This window comes from Dermacentor variabilis, chromosome 5, assembly GCF_050947875.1.
Source record: "Dermacentor variabilis isolate Ectoservices chromosome 5, ASM5094787v1, whole genome shotgun sequence".
Lineage (NCBI taxonomy): Eukaryota > Metazoa > Arthropoda > Arachnida > Ixodida > Ixodidae > Dermacentor > Dermacentor variabilis.
Window position 1 is genome coordinate 14,525,058 of NC_134572.1, and position 18,186 is coordinate 14,543,243.

At 49.5% G+C, this 18,186-nt stretch overlaps 1 protein-coding gene across 6 annotated transcripts in view; it reads right to left on the bottom strand.

The window, feature by feature from the left end:
- LOC142582277 (galactosylceramide sulfotransferase-like) overlaps window positions 1-16,918 on the bottom strand; it is a 221,846-nt gene extending 204,928 nt beyond the window's left edge. For all 6 annotated transcript variants that reach the window (XM_075691779.1, XM_075691776.1, XM_075691777.1 and 3 more), the window contains exon 1: window positions 16,480-16,918. The gene's annotated coding sequence lies outside the window, so the exon portion shown is untranslated. The remainder of the gene's footprint in view (window positions 1-16,479) is intronic.
- Window positions 16,919-18,186: the final 1,268 nt, after the last annotated feature.

Genomic DNA, 18,186 nt, shown 5'->3' on the forward strand with positions numbered 1-18,186 from the left:
ACGTGTGCTCCGATATGTCACGCTACACGTGCATCCGCTCTTACCCTGAGTAATAGAAAGAAAGCAAAACGAACGATGCGCTGCATTTTACTTTCGAGTGTGTGGCGAAGGTGTGACAGCGAGAAAAGGGCGAGGGGAGAGAATACGGGGGCCGCCGCATATTCGCTTTTTCCGTTGGAAACTGAAACGCAACCATATCGATTACGTTAAAAGGTTTGCCGAAAATTGGTGTCGCATAACAAAAACGCTATGTGCGATAAACCAAACGCGAATTTTGAACATATATATCTTTTACGCTTTGACATTCGTATAAATAAGTCTCGAGGAAGATTTTCGTCTCTTCTTGCAGTGATCTTACATACGTAAGCTTAAGACTTCTTCACTTTTAAGCAAATGCGAGGCACCTACAACTTGCGCACGCGTGACCCGTACCTTCCTTTTACTTCCGCGCGCTAGTTGCATAACTCATAGAATAACGCCTAACTTTCAGTTCTTCCTACAGTTCGCGCGTTATGGCGTTCGCGTTGAGTCTTTTTTTTTTTTTCGGTAGGAAAGTGCCGTTCAGCGCAACGCAGACATATAGCGATTCTGATTAGATTTCCTGCATTTCCCATTTGATCTCGTATTCCCGCAATAGTATCTCATATCCGTGCGCCGGTTCTCAGGCTCTGGTATTATGATTACCCGTGCAGAGAAATTGGGTATGAAATACATCAACAGAACTATAAAACTTGCGCTTATATATAGGTACGGTGCTCAGAGGTTGAAACACGACACTCGGAGCGCATAGCTGATGGCGTCTTTTTGCACCGACTCTGAGCGCTGGAGACACCGAGCTGATGATCGTGGCATACGAGGAAAGCGAGAGCTTTTGTGACGCATTGTGACTGCATCCGGTCACACAGCTGTATCACCCAGCGCCGACCGGGGGGCGCCAGAAAACGGCGGTACTAGCCACGCGCTCTCAAGTATCGCCTTTCAATCGGTGTTCACTGCACGTATGCATCTGAAACAAACGCACAACAAGTAGCCATCCCACAAGCGGTAAAGACGGGGATAATGACGATGAGCTTGAGCTTCTACGTACAACTTTGACTGCGCCATATACACAAAGAACGCAGTTCAATGTCGCTTTGCATAAAAGCAACTACCTGGTGTGCTTTAAATTTCTCCTTGTTTCCTTCTTTTCATTCGTCTTTCGTGCCCCTTACCCCCTTCACCAGTACAGGGTCGCCGACTGTAGATATAGCCCGGTTAACCTCGTTATTATATACTTTATCTCGTTAAGTAAGGCCCCTCGTTCTCTTTAGTTTGCTCTTCTAGGGGAGAGGGCAAGAGAGACATTTAGGTATCGTGAGACGTGGACACGAATGACCAATCCACCACACTTCTATCAGTTTTCCTCCCTTTACCGGAAACATCCAGCAGCATGCAGCTAACGCAAGTCGGTACCACGCATCAGCGCCTATATTATTAAGTAATATGCTCGATGGCAGGCTTCGTGCGCGAGCTGCGCTGTCGATAGCGCGTTCGCATTAGCGCAAGCCTTTCAGCTTCTCAATGTGCGTCAGGGCGGCTACAGATCGACTACTTAAACTGCGCGAAGATGCGCACTGAAAGAGCGCATATCTCTAAAAAAGGAACAAAATCTCGCTTTCTGCCTTGAAAAATTATCGAACATGTCATCCTAAGTTAAAATGTAAGAACATAAAAGCAATATCGTAAGTTTAAGACAGGAGATAGCTCTACAAACAAATTTTAGACTTTGTGGTATAGTGCGTAGCGGGATAGGGGACACATGAAAAAACGAGGCAAAGCGCCGCGCACAAGCTTTGTTCGATATCAAGGAAAAACAATTCCTATCAAGAAGCAAAAAAGCCCAGTGTGAAGTCAGGCACCGCAACCGTTACGTGCATTCTGTGCAGGTGGTTGTGTACAGAGCCCCTTGAAATGCGGCGCATGCTACGTAGGTCAGACATGCAGGTGTCGAAACTATCGTCTGCGTGAACATGCGAATAATGTTAAGAATGGAAAGGAAGGTTTCTCAGCCCTGCATTGTAGCGCATGCGGTTGCGCCCCTCTGTTTGGAAAAACAAAAGTTATCTTCACACACAGCGATGATCTAACGCGCATCATAGTTGAATCGGCTGTCATGGCACGTGAAGAATGCCTGTGCATAAGTAAGCCATCCCTGGCCTCATAACGAAGGGAGATGGCATTCTTAGACAATGGCAGCGCGAACAGTGAGCGGTGACGGCATCTTTGTAATTTCTTTCTTCTTGATTTTATTTGATCGTTATTGTTTGTTTTTACATACATATCTTTGTGTCGTTATCCCTCTCTTTTTCCTACATAACACCTTATATCAGGCAATAAAATTTCATTTGACAGTAAGTGCTTGTCCTCGTTTCTTCCTGTGTCCCCTGCCCCGCTCAGCTCTGTACCACACAGTCTAACATGGAAAACCAACTGGCCCAAACAGGCCTTCTACTAACAAAAGTATAATTTGGTCGCTTGAAAAACTACAAGTTGGTGTTTGAGAGCATGCCATATTTGACTCTGAGCGACAACTAAAACGGCAATTTATTGTAAGAGGTAAATCGACCCGTTTGCTATTAGATGCATTAAATGTCTCGTCATTTCGTATTCTAACGACAAACCCCGAAAATATGCGTTTTTCGTAGAGCACAACAACGTGCAACAAAGACACAATGCGTTCCGAAGTTTCAGCTATCTTGAGTGCATAAGGCCCTCAAGATACCACCACATGAGTTTGACAAATACAATGCCATTATTCTTCTTTATTATTCAATAGAATGTGCGCGCATTTTTGCCAGAATGCTTTATTACATTAATGCGTTCGTTTCGCGTCGTGGCATCATCAAACAAATAATTTGACAATTTATATAGTTCGTGGAAAAGCTAGCGATCAAACAGCTTCGAAAGTCTGCAACTACGCACAAATGGAAGTTCCTAAGGGTTGTTTGTTGGACCGGTTGACACCTTAATGAGCGCAGCAGTCAACAGGCTAAGCTAGGAAATCGCCGGAGGCACAAATGCACAGGGAAGATGCCTGACTTACGACTGATCTATTCACAGGCAAATGGGAGACCTACAAAAGGGCAGTGGGCGCTGTTTGGATCGGACTGCTGGTACGATCTGTTGGGAACTCGGCGCTGACGGCCGTGGTTGTACCTGGGTCGCAAGCCCCAAGGGTAGCGTTGGCCTGGCGGCCTGGGGTACAACTCGAAGCATCCGAAGGTCCCGGCAAAGCATGAGTCGACAGGTAACAACGAAACAACTTGTTTATTTTAACATCGCAAAGAGTTGGCGGTCAGGTTTGACCGAAGTAGAGAGACGGGAGAGCACTTCACTCAACGGAAGAAATCGGAGCCCTCCTCTGGCGTCCGGGGGCAGCTGTTTTTATACTCTCGCAGTTGAGGGCAAGAAGGAACCCCTCAAAAGACGAGCACGTGAATGTACAATGGGCTAATGGTGACGCACACTGTCGTAGCGATGCCGTAGCACCATGTCGTGGCGCTGCGCACGATCTCGTAGCACCTGGTCGTGGCGCTGCGCAGCACACTGTCGTGGCGCTGCCGGTCGGACACAATGACTGTAACGAGAAGATGGTCCCTGCTTTGGCATCGCCTGTTTCGGGCACAATGACTGGAACGAGATCCCTGCTTTGGCATCGCCTGTTTCGGGCCCAATAACTGGAAGGAGATCCCTGCTTTGGCATCGCCTGTTTCGGGCACACTGACTGGAACGAAATCCCTAGGCGGTCGCATCGCCGCAGACGCGCCTGGAAACACCTGGCGATGAGTGTTGCGGTGACGACGATCGGGCCAAAATGTCCGCCGCCCCGCCGCCGTCGCGCCGGCAAAACCACGTGTCGCAGGCGAAACGCAACAGACCGCCCCGCCGGGGAAAGGAGATCCCGATGGACAGGGGACTGCATCCGCTGTCCGGAGGGATGTCGCTCGATGATGCTCATAACCGAAGTCGGGCGTCCCTTGACGTTTCTTGAGCGCAGCGCACAGAGAAGGCCTCGTTCTCTCGTTCAGGTTCGCACGGGACACTGCAAAGTGACTTCGGGAGAGTTCACATTTTTGTTCTCGTTCCCGGCAAGCGTTAGAACTACGCTGAAAACTCAACCGCTCAGTCAGCAAGCACGGCACAACCCTCACTAAGCCCTGCCAGGCTCTTTCCCCTTTTTATACCACTGCCTAGTTCCTTACAGTAGTCTAGCATCACTCAGAACGCGTCCACAAATTGAAAAATTGCACTAGAAAGCATATCATCACTTTGAAACACTAAACAAAAGCAATATGTTAAAAAAAATCCTGCCTCAGGAAGAAAAACATCAGTAACAAACAATTTTGAGGCTGATTCCTACGTTAGGGGCTTCGACTTAAGCCATCGGCGTTACCGTTGAGACTCCCCTTTTTGTAACGCACCTCAAAGGAATATTGTTGTAAAGCGAGGCTCCAGCGCAGGAGGCGGCCATTTTTGGGAGAGATGGTCTGCAGCCATTGGAGAGGGCAGTGATCTGTCTCAATGATAAACCTCGAGCCGGCTAGATAGCATGACAATTTCTGAACGGCCCACACGAGACATGCACACTCTTTCTCGGTGGCGCTATACGCCTGCTCACGACTGGTCAGCTTACGACTAGCATACAGGACGGGGTGTTCTACTTCTCCATTTTCCCGTTGGCACAGTACAACGCCCATGCCTCGCTCACTAGCATCGCACTGAACAATGAACCCTTTTGTATAGTCTGGCGATCGTAGCACAGGCTGGCTTGTTAGGGCACTCTTTAGGGCGCTAAAAGCTCTTTCCTTTGTCTCGTCCCAGACGACTGTTTGAGGCTCTGTCTTTCTTAGAGCATCCGTCAGGGGAGCCGCGATATCAGAGTACCTAGGGATGTACCTCTGATAGTAGCCGGCGACACCTAAGAACGACCGAATATCGGTCTTTGTGCGCGGTTGCGGAAAGTCTCGCACAGCGGCCACTTTTATTTCAGAGGGGCGGCGACGACCCTGACCAATCACGTGACCGAGGTAGACAACCTCGGCCTGTGCTAACTGGCACTTAGGAGCCTTTACTGTCAAGCCTGCTTCGCGCAGGCGGGTTAGCACTGCCCGCAAGTGTGTCATATGCTCAGACCAGGATGCGGAGAATATCGCTACGTCGTCTAGATACGGTAAAGCGAATTCTTGCTGTCCCCGCAACACTTTATCCATGAGACTTGAAAAACAGTATGGCGCGTTCTTCAAACCAAAACTCAACACTTTAGGACGGAATGTTCCCATTGGTGAAATGAACGCCGCATACCTACTAGCCTCTTCTGTAAGTGGAACCTGCCAATAACCCCTGACAAGATCTAGGGTGGAAATAAACTGAGCGCTACTAACTTTCTCAAGGCGCTCCTCGATGTTAGGGATCGGATAAATTTGATCCTTAGTGATGGAATTAAGCCTGCGGTAGTCGACGCAAGGACGAGGTTCCTTGCCCGGTACCTCAACTAAAATCAAAGGGGAGGTATAATCACTCTCACCTGCCTCAATAACACCGAGCTGTAGCATTTTCTTTACCTCAGCCTCCATAATATCGCTCTGGCGGGGTGACACCCGATACGCCTTGGATCGTACTGGCTCTGTGGAGGTAAGTTCTATATCATGAGTAAGTACAGAAGTCCTACCAGGCCTCTCAGAGAACAGACCTTGAAACTCTTGTAATAGCTGGTGTAGTTCGGTTTTCTGCTCAGGCGACAGCGGTGCTTTACTGATAAGGTCACTAATGACTTGACCGGTGTCTTCCCTGTTCGTCACTGAGCCTAGTCCCGGAAGCTCGACCGGAAGCTCTTCAGGAACGTTTACCATCATGCACACCACTGCTTCCCTTTGTCTATAAGGTTTGAGCAGATTACAGTGGTAAACTTGCTGTGCTTTCCGCTTTCCTGGCAGACTTACCACGTAGTTAACGTCCGACAGTTTCTGAACAATTCGCGCTGGGCCCTCCCACTGCACGTCTAGTTTGTTGTTTAGCGATGTGCGCAATATCATGACCTCATCGCCAACCTCAAAACGACGGGCCCTGGCTGTCCGATCATAATAAACCTTGGCCCTCTGCTGGGCCTTTGTCATTGCTTCACCTGACAACTCCTGTGCCCTTCTTAAGCGTTCGAGGAGCTTAAGCACGTACTCCACCACGACTGGGTCGTCGCCCCTACCTTCCCATGATTCTCGAAGCATGCGAAGCGGAGATCGAAGCGAGCGACCGTACACCAGTTCAGCTGGCGAAAACCCCGTAGCCGCATGCGGCGCGGTCCTTAAAGCAAACATCACCCCAGGCAGACACAGCTCCCAGTCAGTTTGATGTTCAAAACACAAGGCTCTCAACACGCGCTTCATGACGGAGTGGAGCTTCTCAACGGAATTCGACTGTGGGTGGTACACTGAGCTGTGTAGCAGCTTTACCCCACACCTTTCGAGAAAAGTTGTCGTCAAAGCGCTAGTAAACACTGTGCCCTGATCTGATTGAATTTCTGCAGGAAAACCAACTCGCGCAAATATGGACAGTAGTGCATTAACTATCTCAACTGAGCTGAGTTCTTTAAGCGGCACTGCTTCAGGGAACTTTGTCGCTGGGCAGATCACAGTCAAAATGTGTCTGTACCCCGTGGCTGTTACCGGCAGAGGTCCCACTGTATCAATAACGAGCCGTCTAAAAGGCTCCGTAATGATAGGTACCAATTTCAACGGCGCCCTCGATTTGTCCCCTGGTTTGCCCACCCGCTGACAAGTGTCACATGTCCTCACGAAATGGTCTGCGTCCCGAAAACACCCTGGCCAATAGTACTCTTGCAAGAGACGGTCCTTAGTTTTCTTAACTCCTAGGTGTCCGGACCACGAACCCCCATGTGACAAGCGCAACAGATCCTGACGATAGCATTGAGGCACGACCAGCTGATCGAACTCCACTCCTCGGCGGTCTAGATACTTCCGGTACAGGACTCCACCTCTTTCCACAAAACGCGCAGTTTTCCTGGCGATACCTTCTTTGACATTGCAGCGCACGTTTTCCAGGCTGCCATCCTTTTTTTGCTCGGCTATCAAAGCCGTCCGGCTGACTTTTAGCAACCTATCAAGTCCGTCTGACGTAGGCGCGATGAGCAAATCAGTAGATAGCTCTTCTAACTTTCCCGCGTCGGGATTTTCCTCTCCAGTATCTGGCGCCTTCAACGCTACAGACTCAATTTTATTCTGTTCGGGCGTGCTCTGAATATCAGCTTGCTGCGCCTCTGACCCTTTTTCGTTGTTTGATAACGTCGGCCCCGCAACTACCGCCTTTGCAGCGAGCTCCCGAACCTTCGATCTGGTTAAGGCCTGAACACTAGCTTCACCAAACAAAAGCCCCTTCTCGCGCAGGAGGTGATCGGACCTGTTTGAAAATAGGTACGGGTACTGGGGTGGCAGCATAGATGACACTGCCGCCTCTGTCTCAAGCGCTCCGAAAGGTCCTTCAATAAGCACCTTTGCTACCGGCAGACACACGCTATGAGCTTCCACGGCTTGCTTGATCCATGCGCACTCGCCCGTGAACATATGGGGTTCTACATAAGACGGGTGAACTACATCCATCGTAGCTGCAGAATCGCGAAGCACTCGGCACTCTTTCCCGTTCACGAGGAGGTCTCGCATGTAAGGCTCGAGAAGCTTCATGTTCTCGTCAGTGCTGCCTATTGAAAAAAACACAACTTTTGGTGTTGTTTCCGGACACTGCGCCGAAAAGTGACCCGGCTTCTGGCACGTATAACAAACGCCCGCTCGCCTCATCTCGAACCGCTTTCTGCGTTTGGCTGCCGCCGTCTCTTTACGTCTGGTCGGACTGCTTTCGCTCGCATCCGCACTACGCGTGTCCCCCTTTAATCTCATGGGCGTGAACTTCGGCCTCTCAAACTTCGAGCCAAATTCACCCTTTTGACCGTCCTTAGCTCCGCGAGCTCGACGCGTCACAAACTCCTCGGCTAGCTCAGCGGCTCTAGCCACCGTACTCACGTCTGGCCTATCCAAGACCCAGTATCGCACGTTCTCCGGTAACCGACTATAAAACTGTTCTAGCCCGAAACACTGCAGAACTTTATCGTGGTCACCAAACGCTTTCTCTTCTTTGAGCCACTCCTGCATGTTCGACATAAGCCTATACGCAAACTCTGTATATGACTCACTTCTGCCTTTCTCATTTTCCCGAAACTTCCGACGGAACGCTTCCGCAGACAGCCGGTACTTTTTTAGCAGACTCGATTTTACTTTGTCGAAATCCTCTGCTTCCTCTCTATCCAAGCGAGCGACTACGTCGGCCGCCTCGCCGGGTAACAAAGTGAGCAAGCGCTGTGGCCACGTTTCCCGAGAGAACCCCTGCTTCTCGCACGTTCGCTCAAAGTTAACCAGGAACAAACCAATGTCCTCTCCAAGCTTAAACGGCCGCATTAGGTCAGTCATTTTGAACAATACGCGTTCTCCTGCACCGTGTGCCTGACTTCCATTACGAGCGCGTTCCATCTCTATCTCGAGACGCTTCATTTCCAAAGCGTGTTGACGGTCACGCTCTTCTTTTTTCTCTTGTTGCTCTCGCTCTTTCTGTTCTTTACGTTCGCGCTCTTCTCTTTTTGCAGTCTCCCTCTCTTCAATAGTCTCAAGGCATTCCGACAGCTCGTCATCCTCAGCCTCTAACTCAAGAATAGCCTTTAGCAGTTCCGGTTTTCTTAGTTTGTCTGAGACATCCAGACCCAACTCTCTTGCAAGCTCCAACAATTTCGGTTTGCGCAACGACTTCAAATCCATGGCTGCTCTGAATGCTGCTTTCTCTACTGCTTACTATTGTCTTGCCGCAACTAACCCGGCAGCAACGACAACCACAATTACCAGCTCTGTTTCTGACACTAACAAAAAGCCTGGCAACGCTCAGAAGAAGAAAGTCCCGCACTCACCAAACCTCGCAGGCAGGAATTCCGCGCAGTCGTTCCGCTGCAGGCAACCAGTCGTCACACAGGGCTCGTTGCACTGCTCCCGGATCGTCGTTGAGCTGCTCAGCATACTGTCAACTGCATCTCTTTGCTGCTGGCCTCCGTTGTCGTGATCTCGCCGCTGGCAGACAGTTGTTTGAAGTCGTAGGCGATCTCACCGCTGGCAACCAGATGTTTGGATCGGACTGCTGGTACGATCTGTTGGGAACTCGGCGCTGACGGCCGTGGTTGTACCTGGGTCGCAAGCCCCAAGGGTAGCGTTGGCCTGGCGGCCTGGGGTACAACTCGAAGCATCCGAAGGTCCCGGCAAAGCATGAGTCGACAGGTAACAACGAAACAACTTGTTTATTTTAACATCGCAAAGAGTTGGCGGTCAGGTTTGACCGAAGTAGAGAGACGGGAGAGCACTTCACTCAACGGAAGAAATCGGAGCCCTCCTCTGGCGTCCGGGGGCAGCTGTTTTTATACTCTCGCAGTTGAGGGCAAGAAGGAACCCCTCAAAAGACGAGCACGTGAATGTACAATGGGCTAATGGTGACGCACACTGTCGTAGCGATGCCGTAGCACCATGTCGTGGCGCTGCGCACGATCTCGTAGCACCTGGTCGTGGCGCTGCGCAGCACACTGTCGTGGCGCTGCCGGTCGGACACAATGACTGTAACGAGAAGATGGTCCCTGCTTTGGCATCGCCTGTTTCGGGCACAATGACTGGAACGAGATCCCTGCTTTGGCATCGCCTGTTTCGGGCCCAATAACTGGAAGGAGATCCCTGCTTTGGCATCGCCTGTTTCGGGCACACTGACTGGAACGAAATCCCTAGGCGGTCGCATCGCCGCAGACGCGCCTGGAAACACCTGGCGATGAGTGTTGCGGTGACGACGATCGGGCCAAAATGTCCGCCGCCCCGCCGCCGTCGCGCCGGCAAAACCACGTGTCGCAGGCGAAACGCAACAGCGCAGTAGCACAAACATGCGAAACCAGGACTCATCGCAAACAGCCATGCGCGTTCTGTCTATTATTTTGAAAGATCTTGGCTGTAGCATTTAAGTTCTACTGTGCCCACGCGTATTATTATTATTATTATTATTATTATTATTATTATTATTATTATTATTATTATTATTATTATTATTCCACTGGTTCTCGTCTGAACTCATAATCACCCTAAAACAAAGATCGCGTGCAAAAATTTGGAATTCCCGTGCCTAGTGAGCGGAGAGAAGAATTCCCCTTTTTTTCGGGCTCTCTGTGAGCGCCTCTATAAGCGGCATCAAGACACACATATTGTATTCTTGGAAAAGAGCGCCTCCGACCGGCCAGCGGAATTTCGGAAGTATGCATCCGTAAGCGCTCTAATACACGTGGAGAGTGTTTTCCCCTGCTCGACTCTAGAGGAGCAGAAGTCCAAACAATCGCGGATTGTTTTGCTGCCCACTTCTGATGATTATACAAAGCCGCATGTTTCAACGCTGGAGTCGGTCAGAAGCACACGACGGATCCTGCATCTAGTGCTGTGTTGTTTGATGAAAAGCTCATCCACGAATGCCTTGAATGCTTGAAGCCTTCCCTATCCTGCGGCTCTGATGGCATCCGCTCCGCAATTCTCAAGGCTCACGGCAGTATATTTGCTCCAGTGTTGACATTTGTGTTTAACAACTCTTTGAATACTTCCACTTTCCCTCACATGTGGAAAACTCCTCGCGTTTTAGCTGTATTTAAGTCTGGCTGTAAAACCGATGTCTCGAATTATCGCCCGATTTGTCTTCTCTGTGCCTCGTCTAAGATTTTCGAGCTTGCTCTTCACAACATATAGTCATGTTACTATATATATGACAAAAACTATTAAGTTTAATCTAATGGAAGCAGACAGTTCCCGTCTGACGCCTTCACTGAGAGTACGTCTTCGTCGTCGTCGTCTTTTGCAGAAGCGGCAAACCCACTACACAGCCAACTGTTATGCTTGTGGCATTGCCCCCTTGCAGAACACGCCGTCGCGATGCTTCAAATGCGAAACAGAGGGGAAAAAAAGGAACAAAGCACATACACAGCAACACTGATAAAGTGTTGCCAACACTTTATCACTAACAGCCAACTGTTATGCTCGTGGCAATATTGTTTTTCACTGTAAAGAACTCACTCATTTCTATTAAGCATGGATTTCTCACCAGCCATTCTACTATCACAAATGTCGCAAGTTTCATGACATAGATCTCCGCGCCGGTACTTCAAAGGGGGCAAGTTGGCACCGTCTACTGCGACCTGAGCAAAGCCATTGATATAGTCTGCCGCTCACTGCTTATGATCAATCTTACGCACTGTGATGTTGAGACTCGTCAGTTATCTTGTTGATTGATCATGTTAACGTCAATGGCCAAACGTACTTTTGCATGGCGAGTAGCGGCGTCCCTCAAGTATCAGTATATTATTTGTTAAAATCACTAATTATGTATATATATATATATATGTAGGATCAGTATATTATTATTTGGGCCACTTTTTAAAAATATGTATTAATAAGGTTCATTGCGCTACTCGGAACTCTACTTTCCGTCTACGCGCTGATGACATCAAGATTTTTAAGAAAATTCACGGTGCTGATGACTGTCACACCCTGCAGTCGGACCTGCTATCCTTTCCTAAATGATGCAATGATGCCTCTCCTTGAATGCAGCTAAGACCAAGGTCGTGACTTTCACACGCAAAACGGTAAGCATTTTTTTTTCTTATTCTGCAGATTCCGTACCGTTGTGTAATGTCTGTGAGATCAATGAAATGATCTTGGTGCACTTCTTTTCATGCATCCTTTTACACTTTTCTGCTCACACTAAACGCGTTGCTATGCGAGGTATGCGCTCCCTTGGATCTGTTTGCAAACTAGCGAGAGAATTCAATTCTCCCGCGTCGTTCCGCAAGTTGTAGACAACTACCTGTCTTCCTCAACTTGTATATGCGTCGGTCGTCTGGAATGGCTTTTCCAGAGCCAACAGTTACATTATAGATCGGGTCCAGAAAACGTTTCGAAGAATATATCATCACCGCTTTGCAAACACTGACACTGGACCTTGTTCTAACAATGTGATTATTTTCATTGCCCTTACTTCGCTCCCGACGTTATCGCGCTGACATTCTGTTTCTCTTCAAGCTCCTTCATGATATCCTCGCCTGTCCCGAACTACTCAGTTGTATCATGGTTCGTACTCCGAGCAAGATCACCAGAGAATGACTTTTGCATGTCCTTGCCTGCCATGACCAATACACAACCATCCACAGAATACAGTGTCTTTATAGCGAATATTTTGATTATCTTGATATTTCTCATAACTCGCTGTTATAGTTCCTTTCTGAGCTTTGCCTTGTTGTGTCATAGTTTCATGCATTGTTAAACTGCGCTTCTCCTCCTGTGTTTACACTGCGCTTTGTTGAACGTACTCTCTTCCTTTCACATTTGTTATTTTATTCATTGCTTACTTTTAAGTTAGATTCCCCTGCAGTGTTTGTTTTCGGATTTTAATGTATGCGTGCGCCAACATTCATACCTTAGGGTTGTTCTTGGGTACGTTAAATAAACATTATTATTATTATTATTATTATTATTATTATTATTATTATTATTATTATTATTATTATAAATAAAAAGTAACTTATGAATTTTAATTGCTACAAAAGTTATGTAGAAAAACCTGCGCAAAAAAGGCAATATTCTAAGTCTCATTAAAGTTCTGAAAAAAAAGAACAACTATAAAGCGTCGACTACGTTAAGTTATGGGGTTTTACGTGCCAAAGCCACTTTCTGATTATGAGGCACGCCGTAGTGGAGGACTCCGGAAATTTCGACCACCCGGGGTTCTTTAACGTGCACCTAAATCTAAGTACACGGGTGTTTTCGCATTTCGCCCCCATCGAAATGCGGCCGCCGTGGCCGGGATTCGATCCCGCGACCTCGTGCTCAGCAGCCCAACACCATAGCCACTGAGCAACCACGGCGGGTGCGTCGACTACGTTAGGCTCGGTAATTTTGTCTTCTGGCTTACAAATCGTAATTCGATTTGTAAGCCAGAAGACTAGCCGCTTTACGTCAGTTCAAACGCGTAAGAGCATTACGCAACGTCAGATGTAAAATAGGCAACAGTGACCCTTCATCAAACGTGATCTTGTTTCGCTGGCAACTTCTCCCGAGGACTTCATTAAGACAGGGGAAAGCGCGGCTACAACGAATATACATAAATGCGCAGAAATAAAAGAAAACAGCAGTAACAATGACGGTTGAGTAAGAGAGAGTACGCTCGCAAGGAATGTCAAAGTGACAAGTGGATAGCTGCCGGGAAACGGTCTCGTCAGGACTCGTAGCTCGTTTAACTCTACCAGTTGTCCAGCGAGGTCTCACTCTTCACAACGGCTTCACCAAATACAATGTGTGCCACGCAATCAGCTGCGGCAAAGAATGAGAAGGACGTGCTGATCACTGAAACAGCGGCCGGAGAGTCAGTGGAAAAGAACAAGCAAAGAAAAACACGGGGCAAAGGCCATTATTACATTGCTGTAAGCCAACGATGATTTGAAGGTAAGATAGCTTAGTGCAGCGGCCAACGGCTCCACCTTTTCCTACCGCCGGCGCAACATCTGCTGAAGAATTCGATCATGATCTGCGCTGCCACACCGCGATTCGCGTAAGCACACTGTAAGTGCCGCGGAAGTTTGTTCTTTCGCTTCTATAACGAATATGACAGCGTAGCGATAACAATGGCCATCCTGTTGCAAGTACACGCAGGCACGCTGGATTGCGCCGGCAAGCGAGGCCTTTTGTTCCCCTTTGTCTCCCTGCCACCCTCCTTCTGTGTAAGGTAGCCAACCGGACACTCTGTTGGGTCACCTCTCAGCCGTTATCTGTATATTCTCTCTCGCTGCTTGTTCGGCACAACCTTCGAAGAATGCTGATCTGACAGCTCATGCTATGAGAGTGTAAGCGCCTTCATCACAACGGCATCGTAACCGCGTATTGCCACAAGGATATCCGATACCCCTCCCACCGACAGACAAAACGTTCTCTTCGGCCGCACTTCAACACATGACAAGTGCACTTATTTCGCCAGCATTAGAGGTCGCATAGCCTCCACTACATTGTCACCTTCCAAATTCTGATTTAAGGACTGCTAACGAACGTTGGATTCCACTACGGAAGCCCCAGAGAAAGCGTTGAAAAGCCCATGAGAGCTTTTACGTTATCTAACGTTTGCCTTATACATGTAAGGTAGAGCGCGCGGGACTATAGTAGGATACAACTTGAAGAAACAGCAGTTGGCAAACTAGGCTCACGGACCGCGCGGAGTTGTTATTCCGCCAGCCAATCGCAGAAGCAAACAAAATCGCCGTCATGCGACCATCTAAAAATGGCGTCGTACTTTATACCTCCGGAGCGTCTGCTGTTCTTGGAGAGTCTTTTCATTAGCGGAAGCGATGGGGTGTGCAACAGACATGGACAAAGTGTATGTAGTCTGAGGATTTCACTCTTCAAAAGTCCGCAGTACAGTTCATTTCACTGCTTACCCCGTTTTACTCATGAAACTTCACTGGAAACTGAACTGAAGCTTGACAATAAATAGTTGTAGCGAAGCAAGCGTGTTATTTCAGTTCAACAAATAATTAGGCTTTCACCGTTCCCCTATAATAGACGAATGAAAAGGCACAAAATCACGCGCTTATAATTTTATTTTTGTTGTTGCCGCCTTATTTAGGTAACAGGGAAAGTTTGTAGCACGGACTATTTGCAGCCTCACGGAGAAACAGTGGCTGGCGGTTGTAAGGGCGTGCGCGGGGCTTCACAGCAGACTTGAGTTGTATACGACTATACTTCGCAAGGAAACATATTACACTAGAAAAACTTAACAGGGAAAAAGTTGGAGATGCCACAAAGAAATGATATTTACTAGGGGCTAAATTTGGAGCGCTTGAGATCCCACATTGAAACTGTCTTTCCGCCTTCGCCGGCACACTTTAGGCAGCGATGAAAGCAGTCATTGCGAAAGGAAGCCACAATGACCGCGAGTTGGGCCGCATAAAAGTCGGCTCCCATCTCATTCAGCCACAACAAATTGTGCCGAATCCCGAAAACTAAAGTGCTTACATATGTCTGCCTAGAGCACTCGAGCGTCGCGTTGAGAGAAATACACAGCAGCACTATAGCATCTGCGAGGCTCAAGGTACTCGGACGATGACTACTGTGCCACTGCGATGCCTCTGCGACCGAACATTGTTTCTCTCTCTCCCAAACCCAGCAGAAGCGTCAAAATGTCATTTTATTTACTAGGCGGCTCACAGTACCGACGCTCTAGACAGAAGAGTGCACGTCTGCACAGGAACGAGAACATAAAAAGGAAATCTCCGAAAGCTGGTAACTTCCAGCATGTCTTCCAGCATGCCAGGGTCGTTTCTGTCAGAGCCGAAACACCATGCCAGCACCTTTATAGCTTCCAATTCGCTTATTTCTGTATAAAGCAGCCCAAGTACTGAATGCCGTGTTCGGTGAGCCATGCGAGGGCAGTACTAAAAGAACAGATCGAAGAAATGTATTGAACTTCCTGATTAGTACTTCCACATACGGAAAAGTCAGATAACCTACGTCCGGGAACGACACTGCATTCTACAGTTCTGCGGCTGTGCCTATGACGACCGCCTGAAATTCGCCGTTTTAGATATAAACGGGGCCACAAACATATTTTTTTACAGACATCAGCGCTGTTTTAATCAAATGGATTCGACAGGACACGTTGGAAGCAGTGTGCACGAAGCACCTTCGAAGAGGGGCTTGAAAAAGACAAGTTCACTTGTCGAAACATTGGCTCCCGCTTTTACCTTGTTCTCGCTTTGCTCATCGAAGAGGGGCAGCGCGTTAACCACACTATGCATAAGGATCCCAAAGCGGCCAGGGGTGGCAAGATGCCGTTCAGGTAGCCGGAGAGCGTCGGGCTCTTTGGCGGCCGATATAACTGCACTATGGGGCCACGCCGACTTTCGCTTTCGGCAGTTTTGGCCACAAGTTGCGGCCATGATGACCCTACTACCTCAATAGCCAAGTCGACTGACTAACAGCGAAACACGCTCGCTAACAGCGCCCACAACCGAGCTAACGAATACAAAGCCGGCGCTTGTTCACTCGCCAGTTCGCACTTACGCGTTTCTTTCTTCCACCGTGTTTACGACTGTTCCCACGCGTATCGCAGGCACCTCGCGCGTGCGCTGTCATATTCAGCAAAGAGGAACGGGGGTTCTTTGATCTCTCACGACCCCTCTCACCCTCTAGCGAGAAGGAACTAGCAGGCGCGCGCGCGCGGGGGTCCCACAAGCACAGCCGCCGCGGAACGGAGAGCCGCCGGCGTCGCGTGCGCGCATCGGATGCAGAGCAGCAGGGATGGGATTCGCAAGGGAGGCAGAGCGCCCGTGTGACTCACCATCGAGCGCGCCGCCACCCGTTGACCGGCCCGGGGCGCGTCCGCCTTTCTTCTCGGGAGAGCCGGCGAGCACGGCCGGAGAAATGGGGAGGCTTGGCGGCCACCTGAATGCCCAAATCCACTGGCGGCGGTGCCGGAGGGGCGCAAGGAATGTCGGCAGGTCGCTGTTACAGCTTCTGCTGGTCGATCCTCTAGACCGACGACGAACAACGGCACGGTATTTGCGGCAAAAGCGGTGGCAGCAAGGTGTCCGGCCGCATGCCGCTGGCTGCAGCCCTCGGACGAAGTCGGCGTGCGGCGGCGGGAGAACGATGGGAGGGGAAAAGCACGCACACACCCACACTGTCGAAAGAAGAAAGAGACGCGGGGATCACTCCGCAGGCCGCCGCTGCCTGGCCGGGCGAGCTCGGAGCTGCTCCGCGTCTGCGGCCGCGCGGGAGGAAGCGGAAACGCTTCGCGGGGCGGGACCATTGCGCACCGCCGAGGAGGGGAGCGTAGATCCCGCCGCCGCGCGGCAGGATGCTGCTTCTCGTTCGTTCTTGCTGCGCTGCGCTGCTCGCCATGGTGCGCGCAGCGAAACACGAGTCGGCACCCGGGACGATAACGCTGCCCGTCGGCAGTCGAGATAGCAAAGCAAGTAGCATCAACCGTGCATGCGGGGAGTACCCCCTGAGATTTCTCTCAGCGTGTGTGGGGGGTCCAGAGACTTCGCACAGATAGTGCATTCAAGCCCGTAACAGTTCCATCAAAGCTGTCCCCGTTCGTAATACTTGTGCAGTCCAGAAAATGTTTTGTGGTTTCTTGGCATGTGCTCTCTCTAATCAACAGAAACACTGCACAAATATCACAAAGAAAGACCATTAGGTGGTGAGATTGCGCATATTGCTGGTATCCGATGGAGTCGTCTGAAGCCCTACATAGAAAAATGGAGATCTGCGAGTAGCATTCGTCCTGCAGTGTACATAAACAAAGCTGGTAGTGATGACGAATTGGGAGAGCAAGATGACTGTTTTGAGTTACATCGCAGAAAATCATTCGGGCGTTGATACCTCGAAACATGCACCCGGGGCGCCACATAGCATGCAGAGGAGTATGCGTCAGAGCCCTCAATAGAGCGATAGAAAAATATCCCGGAGCACGCCGTCATTTACTGTGATGCTGCACAGTGTTGATACACATGAGGAACGTGCGCAGTGGCACTTGATGACACTTACGAATGCCGTGCGTACGGCACCATCCCCACCACCCAAAGGGTGCACCATATAGTACTTGCATTTTACTTATGCCAGCCGAAACCTTATCCACGCCCACTCAATCAAAATCCTCACTAGCTCATAAGGCGCATTCTGCGCATTTTCTTGAAACGTCATATCACGTCGCATACACCAAATTCTAAAGACACTCACGCCCAGCCAACTGCCGGGTCTGAACGTCTGGGCACGCCTCTCTCCCCGGAAATGACTTCGCTGATGCAAATGCTCGAGAATTCACACTACAGGCACCGGAGAAAGAGCTGTTCAACCCAGATGAAGCGGACACAAAATTCGCAACCCTCGGGTATCGAGAGTCTCTGGACTGCTGCTGTCCAAGGCCGGCTCAAATGCCCACCCCTACATCCGTCCTAAGGACGCGGTGGCTGTAAGGCAACATCAGTCGAACCCCTTCCTTACTGTCCACTTCCCACATTTCCTACACCCCACATCCTAT